Here is a 14,017-nt window from a genome sequence, read left to right on the forward strand (position 1 = left end):
TGATACTGTTCTTTGATATCTTCTGTGGCATTATTGGTCTCATCCTGCAGCCTTCTTGTGATACTTTACTGTGGTAATCCTGAAGGGATATTCTTGTTGATTTCCTGTGACAATCCTATGGTATTGTCCTGTAGTAGTCTGTGCGATTTTCTCACGACACCGTCCTGCACTGGTTTGTTAGGCGTAGTAGTTTGTAAGAATTTCCTGTGATCCAGCACAACAACTTTGACATCTTGACTAATGAAAAGAGGGGTGAAAAAACCCACAAATTTGCAAAGACGTTAAAAGCATATTCACATACCTTTATTATGTATGAGTTGTACTATGCACAGTATAGAACATCTTTGATATCATAAATGACTGCTAGAATAATGCAGTAACATTTCATCTTTAGGATAATACATGTACAAAGATTTATATCCACCAACATTGAGATGCCACATGAACTACTTTCACTATTCATACATTGCTGCCATTTTGAGATCACATAAAGAAAGCTAGATTCGACCCAGAATCCTTCCCTCTAACACAACATTAAGCGATTATTATTAATACCTTGGTCACATTCCTTGACCGGTTGCCTTACGGCGAGTCAAAATCAGCAGTTTTAGGTATTCCTGTACAAACCAACCACGTGTAGCTGGTAGTAGCTGGTACAAGGATGATTAAAACTGCTAATTTTGACTCGACGTAAGGCCACGAGCCGGCGAATGTAACCAAGGCTTAACCAGTATTATGGTTGCAAAAAAACCTGTAATAGCTGAGCAATTGCATTTTCCCCTTCTTGTCAACACCCGATTGGCTTAATACTAAAAGCAGAACATCCTTTACTCAACCATGTTATGAAACAATGGATAACCACTTCTGCATGTACAGATAATGCATGGTGCACATACAGTAAGGGATGAAATTATGATGTGTTGATCACCAGTATAAACTTAAAGTACATGAACGTAATCATAATCACTTCATTTTGCTTAGAATTCACTTAAGTCCATAAATACTGAAAGATATTTTTGAATGAATTTCACATGATTTAGAATGTTCACCATAGGTTAGAAAAAATATGAACATAAGATTACTTTGCCAAAACGTAAATCAAATCTATTGAGACATTAACCTTTTTGACATTGAATAGGCATATCATTGTTTTACAGTCTTCTTGTCTAAGAATTGCTCCAACTACGTATTGAAGGGTTATATATGAATGTAAGCATGAGCCCATCATAAACACGAAATTGCCGCATGTAATATGATTTGCTACATAAAATAATTAAGGTCATGTGGCAACGTGAATTCATACCTACTCGAGCCATTTAGTAATTTCAATTAGTATATGACCTAATTAATTATGACATATAGCTCAAAATTGACCAATTTGATTGACCTCAATTATTTGAAGTAGCAACATCAATTATTTAACATAAGCACTCTCAATCGACGTGGAGTAACTCTTCTTTAGGTCATGTTACTATTCGAATTGGAACATGTTATTGTTTAGGTCATGCAGCAATTCAAATTACTTGCTCAAGTAAACAATTACAATTGTAATATCACGCAAAATGAATTAGCTGTACATGACATAATTCTGTTTTTTGATGGGCTTATGCTTCCATATATTAAGTAAATAGCTTTAATTCTTAATGATTATCCAAAAATTCATATACATAAAATAAACCAATATGAAGAGCATCATATCCAAAGTGATCACCAGTTCACCCAATGTTACAGTACAAAAATAAAAAGCTGATTTTCTTATGTACTTTCACACACGTTATACATGTGCACTGTATGTCACTTGACCCTGGCAGACAATAGAATTGACAAGCAGTGAGTCCTACATGTACATGTAGCTGCCTGGTTTGCATACTTTAATGTTATATGAATTTCAATCATGGCCATGTGCTGTTTATACACTAAATGGAGGGATCTTGTCATAATGTTATGTCAATTAAAAACTAAATAAAATCCCAATTATCCTGAATAGACTAGCCCCCTTGCAATGGACATTGTAATCTTGTTTTCTTTTACCTTTCATTATTTTCGAAAATTTTCATACAACTAGGGCTGGGACTAAAACCCGAGTACCCGGGTCCCGCCCGGAAGCCTTGGGTACCCGGGTAGAAAAATCAATACCCGATACCCGAAAATTGCTCACCAGTATAATGTACATGTATTTGATTTGTATTGCGTAGTGTAAGACATGATTGTAACTCATCACAAAAGTACACAAGCCTCATTTTGAATTTCACCAATTACCCTCTAAATATCCATAAATATACAAGTTTTCAAGTGATGATGATGTGACCGAGATCGTTCAATCATCGCCATGTTTCTTTTGCAGCGCAGTGACGTCATCCAGCCACTGCGACGCAAACCAATTTATGAATGAAAATATAGTAATCATGCGCATTGCAAGCCTCAGCCCCACTCAGTATTCCGTCAAAACAAGTCTGCAATACTCTGTCACCTCATACCAAAATCGACCTACGAAGCGCCAGCCAATCACGTTCTTGTTACCATTTTTAGTTCATCATAAACCGAAAATGGGAACACGATCGTGATTGGCTGGCGCATTTGACGCTCCGAAACCCTGAAATCAATTGACTTTGTTCACGTAGCGATACAAACTCACGAACACGATGTAATATCGACGCTACTTCGTAAGATTTTGACGGAAAAGCAAGAAGTAATACAAATTTGCTTACCTGTGCAGTATCGGTGAGAAAACTTTTTATAATTCATATGAAATATAGGAAAGTGGAATTCTAGGTCGATTTTGGTACGAGGTGACAGAGTATTGAAACTTAATTGTTTCGATTGAATACTGCGTGGGGCACGGGAGGCTTGCAATGCGCATGCTTACTATATTTTCATTCATAAATTGGCTTGCATCGCATTGGCTTGATGACGTCACCTATGGGGTTTTTCCACCAGTCATATTTCAAGTGACATGATTTTCGGGTACCCGCCCAAAAATTACCACGGGTACCCGAAGAGAAAAAACCCGACAGTCCCAGGCCTACATACAACTCTTTGGGTTTTTTTTATACTTTATCAAAGTTTTTATGATTATAAATGTAATTAAATAATTTGACTTTAATCTTGATAAATGTATATTACTGGTATACTAATTGTGAATTTTTAGCAAGAAACAGTATTTGTGTTGGATTTATACATAAAAATGTTGCAAAATTTCGGAACAGCGTACCCAGGCATCACAAATTTGGTCTCAAAAGATGTGCAAGACTTGAAAGTAAAAAGGCAGCTAACAGCCTCCCAGTTATTAACCCTCAGTTAAATTGGACCAATTTGACCCCCCCTTCCAAAAATTTTGCGACCATGCTGTCGCACAATTTTTTTAAAACATGCCTCTTTCTAGTCTTGTGCATCTTTTGAGACCAATCTTGTGTCACCCGGTACGTGGTTCTGTAATAACGTGACATTATGTATAAAGTACATGTCATACCAAAAATTGCTCAAAAACGTGATTTTGTGTACAAAGTCAATGCAATAGAGGAAAAAGTATGATTTTGTATTCTAATTACGCATAAATTAGTATTATCACTTAATAACAATTTGCGTGAAATAATTTACAATTTAATTTTGTAAATTATGCCCTAGACAACCCATGTGCCAATGTAAGACGCGATTGTGCGGTCGAGATCTCAAGGGAGGGGGGGGGGGCCCTGAAAACCCCCTCCCCTCCCCCCCTTCCCCGGCCATATCAACTCCCAAAATACCCTGGCCTTAGTTGACTTTCTGGCTCCTCTTGAGTAGTCACCATTCATTGGACAGCTTGTTTTTATCCACGTCTGTATAGCACGAGGCAGCTTAATCTGTAGAAAAAAAACACACGTACCATTACGATAACATGAACAACATAAAAATACAAGAAATAAGGTGTTTTGCCACCATCTAGATCTCTTTTCACAAGTACATACCTATCGGATCATGAGGTCCTTGCGGCTATCTCTCTTAGCATATTCTTGCTTATAAAGCAAACTAAGCCGAAGAGTGACAAACAATTTATAATGCAAACAAATTGTCATAAGCACATATTGAAACTCTTTAATAAAAAATGAAGAATAAATCTACATCTTCTAACAAGGATTACACTGTATGCCACTGCATGAATACAATCTGCTTAATTTTGCAATTATAATATCTACTGAAGTGAATGCCTACATAATCACCTTTTATGAACTCCAACCGTGTCTTGTACATGATCATGGCCTTTTCTGTGTACACCTGTAGTATCTTTCCCACATAATGCTGGACTTGTTGCTCGATCATCCAGAGATCCCTCTTTGAATCTTTAATGAAATTAAATGAATTTGAGTGACATAGTAAAATTTTATTTGCAGATTAATAAAAATACATGATGATAAAACTTCTTCATTTCCATATTTCAGTGTTACAATTCAGGTGCAAAGAGTCATATTCTTTAATAATATTCAACATAAAATCAATGAAAACTAGTGCTGTTGTCGATAGGCCTCATATCGACATTGATGTCGACATACAAAGGATTTTCAAAATTCTGACATGTCGACATGCACGCACCCACATCGACATGTAAACATAAAATAAAAAGGGGTCTAGCCTACAGTCACGAGTGTAAAGATTAGCTGAAAAGTTAGAAGCATTTATCCACAGTAATTGGCACGATTAAAAGGTTTATTCAGCTTAGCAGCGCATTAAATGAAAAAAGAATACCTGCGAGCTGTGCGGCAGTAGAAATACGTCAGTGCAGGGCCGGCCTGCCCGATCGAGCCGCCCTCGATATCCCGCTATAGCGAGCGTAGCGAGAGTAGCATTCACCGTACCCATCCACGGAAATATGTACCCATCGCGCGCTATTCACCGTGCTTGATAATACGTTGCTCCTCAATGCATTACTTTTCACATAAACGTGAACAGCAGCGAACACGTGTTTTTGTCAAAGTTGTGACCGCAGCAATTGAGCGCTTACTTCATATCACGAAGTCACAGAAAACTTCCCTTCATTCGTTTGGAGATCGTTGCACGGATCGCCTCGGAAGTGATACTGAAATTATCGGTCGATTTTCATTATTTTTCATTGTCAAATTGAGGAGCTTGCGTTTGCAGCACATGGTACCAGCGTATACTACGCAATGATCACTGTTGTAATTGGTGATTCTCAAATTGGCTACGAGTGTTATTGCGCAATGCTTTCGAGACCGGATCGTGGTACAAAAACTTGATTCTCCAGAAAAAAATGTGGATTAAATCGGTGATTTTGGAAGTGAATTCACTCCAGCTTGGTAAAAAATATGTTTTCCCGGACTGAGCCTGTATTATATAGATCTAGTGTGGGGATATCACTCGTGTCAAGGTGAATATATTTGATTGAGAGTGTTGTTCCACGATCGAATGCTTTTTTTATGTTAGGGAGCCCAGGCTAAATTACGGTCCCTTTTTCATGTCGACATTGTCGATGTCGGGATTAATTTTTAAGCGACATGTCGACATAGATTTTTGTTCCCGACAACAGCACTAATGAAAACATTAAAAGTAGAGGAGCATTTTAACCTTACTCACAGTCTGTTATTGTCGCTAAAGTCTTTACAATAAGAAGATTGGACACTTTGCCGACATCGCGTAATGCTTTGCATCGATTTACATGTATAATAGTCTTTGTGCCTAGTCTTTTCTATGTAGTGTCTTTAATATGTAGATAAAACATGCGTCCTTTAGCTAATTAGACGAACAATTTTGGAAATTAAAGACGGATCCATATTTTATCAACCGGAAGAGAAATTAGTGCTTAAATGAAGCTATTTGAGGGATATTGATGATATTTAGGGTGAATTGACTTCACATCTTTTCGTAAGTTTGTCATGTTCATAGAAGGCCGGACTTGATTTTATAGAAACCTCTTTTAAATTTGTGGGATTGCCTACCTCGAGTGAAGTTCGTGCAGGCTCCACTCCACTTCACTATTGCTACACTACGCTCCACCTACCCAAACTTTGAGACCGTGAACTGGATCTGATATTCCGAGTGACAAAAAGTGGTATTTTATGGGGGGATATAAAATTCATGCAACATCACGCTCTTTAAAAAAATTAAAACTAATATTCTTCCTGCACACAAAGTTTCACTTCTTCCCCATGCCTCTATCCGTCTCAAAATTGATGATTTAGAGCCAACATGAAGTTTCTCACACGTATCAATATTCAATACATCGCATGCGCGTGAGGTCGGTCGGGTCAGACCAGACCCGGTATATCGCGCATATTGCATCCGCATGCAATGTTTTGAAATCGGCAGCGAATTATAAATATGTGTGAGGAACTTCATGTTGGCTCTAAATCACCAATTTTGAGACTGATAAAAGCATGGAACTAAATGAAACTTTGTGTAAAGTAAGAATATTAGTTTTAATTCTTTTTAAAAATCAAGATGTTGCATGAATTTTATATTCCCCACCCCCATAAAATCCCACATCTGTCACTCAGAATATCAGATCGAGTTCATGGTCTCGAAGTTCGAGTAGGTGGAGCGTAGTGTTGTGTAGCCGTAGTTAAGTGGAGTGGAGCCTGCACAAACTTTGCTCGAGGTAGGGATTGCCATGCAACTGTTGACATTGTACACAGCGGCACGTAATACACCCATCGGTGCTCTCTTGGCTTTCCATGTGATGCCACTACCGTCTATCATTAAGAAAGAAGTTGACAGGTTGAAGGTTTGGAGGTGTCATAAATATTTACTATTTAGTTAGGTTGTTGTCCAAAATCTGGCGCTAATGCAGTTTCGCACCGGCCGATTACCAGCAAACCTCATCACCAATACTTGTTCCCAAATGTCATGACAAGTCTCTCAGTCACATTTTAATGTCAATATACCCAATACTTTACAAAATATCGTAATCGAGAACGGCTGTATTTCGGCTTTGATCTCAACGTCGTTGAACTAATCCGTAGACATCGCTTCGCGGATCACTCGGATTCGCCGTGCGCAGTATGTTGATATGGACTGAATTTAGCAACCAAATCATGTGAACATGTGGCAAACGAACTGCCAGCATGCCGCATGTGAATCTTTTGGTTGCATAACTTCAGTCCATATCAACATGACGGCGAGCGGTGAAGCCAAGCGAAGCGATGTTTGACTGAGGATTCGAACGATCGATGCCTTCAAGATCACAGTCAAAATACAGGTGTTACCGCTCGCAATATTTGGAAAAGCGGCGCTAATGCAGTTTCGCACCGGCCGATTACCAGCATACCTCATCACCAATATCTGTTCCAAATGTCATGACAAGTCTCGCAGTCATATTTCGATGTCAATATACCTACTCCTTTTCAAAATATCCTGATCGGGAACGGCTGTATTTCGGCTTCGATCTTGACCTCGTTGATCTAATCCGTAGACATCGCTTCGCAGATCGCTTGGATTTGCCATCGCTGTAATGTTAATATGGACTGAATTTAGCAACCAAATAATGTGAGCAAAGCGGTGTTTGACTGAGGATTCGATGTCTTCGAGATCGCAGTCAAAATACAGCCGTTACCCCTCACAATATTTGGGAAAGCAGTGGGTATATTGATATCGAAATGTGAACCAAGAGACTTGTCATGACATCTGGGAACAAGTATTGGCGATGAGGTATGCTGGTAATCGGCAGATGCGAAACTGCATTAGCGCCGGAAAAAGCAGTGGGTATATTGACGACGAAATGTGACTGAGAGACTTGTCATGACTAGCCTGGAGGCATCTGGGCCCGTATTCCATAAACGAAATAAGCATGCTTAAGTCAAAAATCTAAGCATTTTGTCTTAGTTTTCTGTCTAAGACAAAATTCTTAGCCAAAACGCGTATTCCATAAAGAATTGGCTAAGAATTTTGTCTAAGAATTTGGCTAAGAATTTTTGCGCGACTAAGACAGATTTAGGATGAATGGCTAAGTAACTTTTCTTAAATATGCAGAGTCTGTATTTCATAAATTCTACATGGCTAAGAATTTTGCCCTAACTTTAAGACAGTTGTGAGTTGTCTTAATTGCTTTAAGACAACGTTTAAATCCAGCAAATCATGGCCAATTTTTTTTTAGAATTTATACCTATATTGCATTTCGAGCTACTTCCTCAGTTTTTAACCGATTTTCATGAAATTTGGAACACACATTGGTCTTAAGGTAAGGAGGTGTAAGAATTTTTTTTTTGCTTTTTCAGAAATTGTGTTGCCATGGTAACAGTATATTATGGCCAAAATTTAAAATTTAAATTACTTCATCGGTTTTCTACCAATTCTCATGAAAGTTGGCTCACACATTGGATTTGAGGAAAAGATGTGCAAGACACAATTTCGCAGTGTCGGAAATTGTGTTGCCATGGTAACGGTATATTAGGGCAAAAATTATGTAAAAATCTTGCAGTTCCAACGACTTCTTCAGTTTTTAATCAATTCTCATGAAATGTGGCACAAACGTTAGTCTTGATGTGAAGATGTGCAAAGTATATTTCATGCCTTTATAAAAAATTGCGTTGCCATGGCAACAAATAAAATAACAAAAACTAGATGAAAATCTTGTAATTTGAATTACTTTATCAGTTTTCAACTGGTCAATTCTCCTAAAATGTTGGCGCACACAATAGTCTTGAGTTGAAGATGTCTAAGATATACTTTTGCCTGTATCAGAATTCGTGTTGCTATGGTAACAACATATTATATAAAGAAATTAGGTGAAAATCTTGTGGTTTGAATCCCTTTATTAGTTTTACCAATTCTTATAAAAGTTGGCTCACACATTGATTTTGAGGTGTAGATCTGCAAGACATATATTTGAAAATTTGTTGCCATGGTAACAGCATATCAGATCAATAAATGTGTAAACAGCATGATGTGTATTGAACTACTTCTTCATTTTATGACATTGGCCTATATGTCCATGAAATGCAGGTTTTGAGCTAAAATAATCTGCAAGACACATTTTCTCATTCATCAAAACAAGTCCTCAAAATGTATAAAATAAAAACTCCAAACAAACAGATGGACCTAAAGCAGGAGTAGATCTAGATAGATGTCTAGACTACTACTAGGACTAGATCTAACTTTAGGCATAGTTGGCAAGCAATGCATAGCGATATATCTAGCACTGTTGACAGGAATAACCGTCGTTTCTGGGGATTTATTTAAAAGTTTCTGACATTTACTGTCATATCACATTGGTGAGACTAGGCCAACGTAACGTTAGACTGTTTAGTGTCGTACTCGTAATACTAAAATAGCGGAACAACCAAAATACAGTCGGAGACTGAAGCTTTTGGTCTAAGTCAGATCTATTCTAGACCTACATGTAGATCTAGATAGATCTATCCCTGTCTTAAGGCTAAGCCAGGCTAAGTCCTGCATGTTCTAGGCCTAGACCAATACTAATATAGGTCTATCGTTAGATCTAGGCCTATGTAGCTTCAGTCTCAGTTGCTCCACTACGGCACTAGACTAACAAAGTTACGTTTTGCTTCAGCCTTCAGGAAAGTAAAAAGTAAAAACAATGTTCAATTCTCCTCCAAACAGACGGATATTAGTTGTAGATCTTGGGGCTAGGCTAGATCTAGGCCTAATGTTAGACCCAAGACTAGTCTCAAAAGTTACAAATGTTTTCCCTTAGACCCTAGGTCTACTTCAACTGAAGTAGAATAAAGATGTCGAGAGGAATCTACCCTATTCCATTTAGATTTTGACAAACAATACATGAAAAGTAATGAATGGGACTGATACATAAAAAACTGTGCAAGTCACTCGGTTTGGGATTGAAATGTTTTGGTAATTAACAAGATATAGAATAATCTGAATAAAGAATTCTTACCATATATGGGTGATGAATGCTCTTCTTTTACTACAATAGTTGTAATTAGTTTCAATAAAATCAAACTTGTTAAGAAAAAACAACTTCAATGACATTTTTGCTATTTTGTTGCAGTCACCCCTGCAGCAGTTTAGAAGGTCATAGAATTTGACTTTGAGACTTTGGCTTAGCCATATCGTCTGACTTGAGACAAATGTCTTAAAGTTTATAGAATATCGTTAGGGAAGATTTCTTAGACAAGCAAAATGCTAAGACAAATTGCTAAGACTTAAGCAAAAAGCTTATCTCGTTTATGGAATACGGGCCCAGGGGAGTAAAATTATTTCTACTATACGTAGGCTTAGCACATAAATATTTATTGGCTAATGCAAGTATTTTATAATTCACGATTATCATCGGCTGAATTTTTTTTTTTTTAATTGGCACTGCTCATGATATCGTCGCCCTCTCTTATACACGTCTTTTAACTAGGCTACGAACAAAGAAGGAAATATGGCGACAAGATCATCGGTGAGTATCTGCTCATCTTCTCACATGATTTTTCTTAATATTTGTATTATTTTTCGTGTAAAAAACTTTATAAGTGCCTAATGGGGGGAAATGAACTTCTTTTCCATTTACAAAATTGAGTGATAAGCAAGTTAAATAAATCAAATATTTTGGAGCAACATTGTTTTCTCAAAAAACTCTCCTTCGTGTGGCCCAATGCCTTGCCAGGCATGGGGAGTAAGCCTACATATACATGTAGTAGAAATAATTTTACTCCCAGACACCTCCAGGCTAGTCAAGACAAGACATGATTTGGGACAAAGTATTGCTAGCCTATTAGTGATGAGGTATGCTAGCACTGTAATCGGCGGGTGCGAAACTGCATTAGCGCCCCCGATCTTGCCTTTCTTGAAATGGTTAGCGGACAAGTAGCTTACTATCTTTGATTTAGTCAAGAAGTTAGACTTACGACGGTGTTGAAGCCTGGAGGCGTTTGGGGAGTGAAAGTAATATACTGTACGTATGGTCACTCCCCTTACGCCTGGCATTTGTACTTATAGGCTCCCACACACCAAAGAAAAATGCAACTATAAAAATGCGCCAAACTGCTAGTTATGTTTAGATTCTAGTTTTAACACTTCTGTACATGGGTAAAAATATTGGTTGGCAACGTTTGGCAAAAAATGGATAGTTATGGTTACAAAATGATGCCAGAATTATATGAATTAATAAAAGTAGAAGAGAGTTTACTTACACTTGTTGACATCGCCATCTTTGTAAATGCAACCTAGTTACGTTATGCGTATAGAGGGCGGCAAAATCATGAGCGGTGCTAGATTAAAAAGTGTTAAAATGTCCCGCTTCTAGTGCTGTTGTCGGAAACAAAAATCAATGTCGACATGTCGCTTAAAAATTAATCCCGACATCGACAATGTCGACATGAAAAGGGGACCGTAATTTAGCCTAGGCTCCCTAACATAAAAAAAGCATTCGATCGTGGAACAACACTCTCAATTAAATATATTCACCTTGACACGAGTGATATCCCCACACTAGATCTATATAATACAGGCTCAGTTCGGGAAAACATATTTTTTACCAAGCTGGAGTGAATTCACTTCCAAAATAACCGATTTAATCCACATTTTTTGTACCACGATCCGGTCTCGAAAACATTGCGCAATAACACTCGGAGTCAATTTGAGAATCACCAATTACAACAGTGATCATTGCGTATTATACGCTGGTACACATGTGCTGCAAACGCAAGCTCCTCAAATTGACAATAAAAAATAATGAAAATCGACCGATAATTTCAGTATCACTTACGGGGCGATCCGTGCAACGATCTCCAAACAAATGAAGGGAAGTTTTCTGTGACTTCGTGATATGAAGTAAGCGCTGAATTGCGGCGGTCACAACTTTGACAAAAACACGTGTTCGCTGCTGCTCACGTTTATGTGAAAAGTAATGCATTTAGGAGCAACGTTTTATCAAGCACGCGATGGATGGGTACGGTGAATGCTACTACGCTACGCTCGGCTCGCTATAGCGCTAGATATAGATCTAGAGCGAGTCGGGATCGAGGGCGGCCGGCTCGATCGGGCAGGCCGGCCCCACACTGACGTATTTCTGCTGCTGCACAGCTCGCAGGTATTCTTTTTTCGTTTAATGCGCTGCTAAGCTGAATAAACCTTTTAATCGCGCCAATTACTGTGGATAAATGCTTCTAACTTCTCAGCTAAGCTTTACACTTGTGACTTTAGGCTAGACCCCTTTTTATTTTATATTTACATGTCGATGTGGGTGCGTGCATGTCGACATGTCAGAATTTTGAAAATCCTTCGTATGTCGACATCAATGTCGATATGAGGCCTATCGACAACAGCACTACCCGCTTCAATCACTGAACTAGAAATACGTGGAAGTCGTGTACACCCAAGCAAAACATCGCCAGCGAACTCGATAAGTGACCGCCGCCATTTTGCTAGGTCAATTGTTCGAGAATGCGCTGTAGAAGGCAAGATGCAATATGTTTTCTCTTTGTATTTCTAACTTAGTTCAGTGGTTGGACATTTTAGCACTTTTTAATCTAGCACCGCTCATGATTTTGCCGCCCTCTATATATGCGTTACGTAACTAACTTAGGTTGCATTTACAAAGGATCAAAGATGGCGATGTCAACAACAAGTGGAAGTAAACTAAACTCTCTTCTACTTTAATTAATTCATATAATTCTAGCATCATTTTGTAACCATAACTATCCTTTTTTTGCCAAACGTTGCCAACCAATATTTTTACCCATGTACAGAAGTGTTAAAACTGGAATCTAAAGTTTTTATCTAGCAGTTTGGCGAATTTTTATACATATACTATATAGGCCCTAGCCTAATTAGGTCCTACTCCTAGTTGCATTTTCCTTTGGTGTGTGGGAGCCTATAAATAAAGTACAAACGCCAGGCGTTAGGGGAGTGACCATACGTACAGTATATTAGTATTACTTTCACTCCCCAAACGCCTCCAGGCCACCCCTGACCTGGCTACAATCATGACAATCATGAACTCTTTGCCTACTGAGGTAGTCACAGCATCAACAATCAATGGCTTCAAGACAAAGTTAGACAAGTTCTGGTCTGCGTGGCATTATGTTCACGCATGGGAATAGTGCCTATTTTTCATTCCAATACTTTCATTGGCAATAGTATTGGCACAGCACATTGCACAAATAGCACAGACTCAGTTTTCGAACTTATCCAAGCTAGGAAGACAATCAAGCTAGGAAGACAACAAGATAGGAAGACAACAAGATAGACCTGGAAACTTGACTGCAGGAACAACTGTATTTTTCCAGTAGATGCGGTATAAAGGTATAAAGATGACAATACAAACATCCTACGTACGTAACATCCTCACCGCCGCCATCAATACTAGCCAGCCGTTGGCCGTCCCCGGCCGCGCACACCACAGATCAGCCCCCACCCGTTAACGGTTAAGCGATCGGGAACAACGGCAGTGCAGTGGCCGTACGGTAATGATTAAAAAGTCGAAGAAATTTAAGTGCATGCCGCGCCACACTACGAAAAATTGATCTAACTTACTGTTTAGCCTGTTGTGTGAATGTCTTAAGAAGTCGTTGTCCGAATCTGATCCATATTCTGTTAGTTTTTGTTGAAATATTGACGGCCTTCTTCATCAAGCTTCAGGTTCAGCTGAGCAGTTACGAACGTTTTTTTTCAAATGGCGGAACCGGAAACACGTATACCGTACGCGTGCAAATTACGAGTCCGTGCGTTTGTACGGGGAGGGGAAGGGGGGGGTCTTACTTTTTACTTGGCAACCAGACAATTTGACTATTTTCGCCATCATATATATCATATTATTAACGTAAAGTAATTGAATAAAGTAAAATTCATATATTTATTTCTTCTTCCTTTCTTTTTCTTTTCTATGTCTTTTATTTTTTTCTTTCTCTTTATTCTTTTTTTTTAATATAAGGATAGGATTTAAAAACATGTCTCACAATTTAAAACCAGGGCTTTTACTGAAAATATGTTATATAGGCCTACTAGTATGCAAGTAGGATGACAAAGAAAGCAATGAGGAAAATCACAGCTCCAATCCTATGTATTTTTCATTTTATTTATTTTCAAAAACACACATTTTATCCTTTCTTGCGATCGAAGGAAAGAT

At 38.3% G+C, this 14,017-nt stretch overlaps 1 long non-coding RNA gene across 1 annotated transcript; it reads right to left on the reverse strand.

Annotated features, from left to right (window-relative positions):
- Positions 1–281: 281 nt before the first annotated feature.
- LOC135157898 (uncharacterized) lies at positions 282–13,560 on the reverse strand. Its single transcript, XR_010296808.1, has 3 exons — positions 13,426–13,560; positions 4,197–4,316; positions 282–3,839 (listed from the first exon to the last, which is right to left on the reverse strand). It is a non-coding gene; the product is annotated as an uncharacterized LOC135157898 (long non-coding RNA).
- Positions 13,561–14,017: the final 457 nt, after the last annotated feature.

The sequence above is a fragment of the Lytechinus pictus genome, unplaced genomic scaffold (assembly GCF_037042905.1).
Source record: "Lytechinus pictus isolate F3 Inbred unplaced genomic scaffold, Lp3.0 scaffold_20, whole genome shotgun sequence".
In the NCBI taxonomy this organism is placed as follows: Eukaryota; Metazoa; Echinodermata; class Echinoidea; order Temnopleuroida; family Toxopneustidae; genus Lytechinus; species Lytechinus pictus.